The sequence below is a fragment of the Triticum aestivum genome, chromosome 7D (assembly GCF_018294505.1).
Source record: "Triticum aestivum cultivar Chinese Spring chromosome 7D, IWGSC CS RefSeq v2.1, whole genome shotgun sequence".
In the NCBI taxonomy this organism is placed as follows: Eukaryota; Viridiplantae; Streptophyta; class Magnoliopsida; order Poales; family Poaceae; genus Triticum; species Triticum aestivum.
The window spans coordinates 414378847-414380900 of NC_057814.1; positions in this window are offsets into that span (position 1 = coordinate 414378847).

The window sequence follows — 2054 nt, forward strand, 5'->3', positions numbered from 1 at the left end:
GGCGGTGGGGAGTGTTTTCGGGGCGGGCGGGGCGGCGCACCGCCGGCCGCGGGCGGCGGGGGGCGGCTGTTTAGCCGGTGGTGGCTGGCGGCTCAGGGGGGTGGAGGTTGAAGATGAACTGCAGGCCCTTGATTTCGTATCCAACGGCTGCAAAATCGACTGACCAGAGATGAAAAAGTCAGTCGACTGACATGTAGCCTCACCTCTAGTGCGTTCAGTTTCGACAGCAAAATTCAGTTTCGACAGTTAAGTTCAGTTTCAACAGTTAAATTCAGTTTCGACAGTTAAGTTCAGAGATGAGCAGCTGATGTATACATCTAGAACTTCATGGTTATGTATTTTACGTCATCTATTGGAGATGCTATTAGAATTCCACTCAGGTTAACATTGTCTCTCTTGTCCTGCTTCAGGCTCGGCGGCGTACAACTCACCGGAGCTGCTCCAATGACGAAACCCTCCATCACAGCGGAGCAGTACCTCGGGCTCCATCTCCAGACGCCTAAGATCTTCTTCCCCTCCTCCGACAGCCAAGTCAGCCGGAGCATCCTCACCGGCCAACCCAATCACGCTGAGATCGACATGGCTTCGCCAAAGAGGTTGTACACTTCTTGTGGTTTGACTTAATCTCACCATGCTTCTTTTCATCCTGTGATCTTCCAATTCTTGTGAACCAAACACTCAGATTGGCAGAAATCCTGTGTTTTTAAATTCTCTGTTTTGCACATGCATTCCTATCCTATTCCTATCTATTTCCTATCCCTGCATTATTAGAATCCTCAAATTCAAACAAGCCCTTACACAATTACTTTTGTTACAGATATGTGTCAAAGAAAACCTTGTGTGGTTTGTCCTGCTCCTGCGGTGTTGTGTTCCACCCAGCTCAGCTGCTCCAACGACGGAAGGGTTCACCACAGCAGGGATCCGCTCTCCAGACTGTCTTTCGCCGCCTCAGATCTTCTTCCCTGCCGCCGGCAGCCACGACAACTGCATTACCATCATCAACTGAGCAGATGACCTTGAGGACTACATGGGTCCGCAAGAGAGGTCGCACTCTTCCGTGTCTGCTTATGTTATGCATCGCTTAATATGATGACATCCTACTTTATCGTCGTGTTCACCTATTAGACTCCGACTCAGGTCCAAACTTATGCTGAAACTTGAGTTTTTAAATGGTTGTGGGGTACATATTAGGGCAGCAATCAGTACTATCTGTCTACTATCTGGTTCATCTCAGGTGTCTACTATGAGTTTCATGTTGGGTGCAAACAAACATTAAAGGAGCCATTATCTGTATTTTTTAACTAAAGCTATTATCTGCCTGCTATCATTGGTTTTGGGTCTATCTACAGTTTGCTACCTTCACTCTGGATTTGTGCATGCACTCCTTACATAATCTCACTATGTTTTATTCCTATGCATGTCAGTTATTGTACACAATGGAATTGAACATGTAGAGTGAAAGAGACGAGCCTTGCGTGGCAATAAAATTTCATGCAAACGTCGCTCCATGGTGGGCGCAAAGGCAGCCCCCCTCCACCCATTTCGGATCGTAATCAAGAGGAAGATAACTGTTCTGAGGGGGATTCAGAAGCAGAAGACCACTCCTATTTACCCCATGAGGTCTTCGCTCTAACTTGGCATGCTGATGTTGGTAATATCATGCATATGGTGCCTTGCATTGCTTACTGTATACATCAAAGATGTCATCTGCTTAGTTTAGACATGCTTTGTGTCAATGCCATCTGCTTAGTTTCTCATCGTATATGTGAATCATGCAATGCCATCTTGTTTAGCCAGACATCATATATGTGAATTTTGCAATGCCACCCTGGTTAGCCAGTCATCTTATATGTGAATTATATCATGACATCATTTTTTATTACGTGTTAAATTTGTCAACAATTTTAGTACATTCAATTACTCTTCCTGTGCATCAGCCATTCGACACGGTCATGGAAAAATCTGGAGTGGAAACAAGGTCTTCAGAGCAGACAATGCTATCTGACGAAGCGCATGTCTTGCTGGTTACAGATAGCTCCTCAGAGGAGGATTCA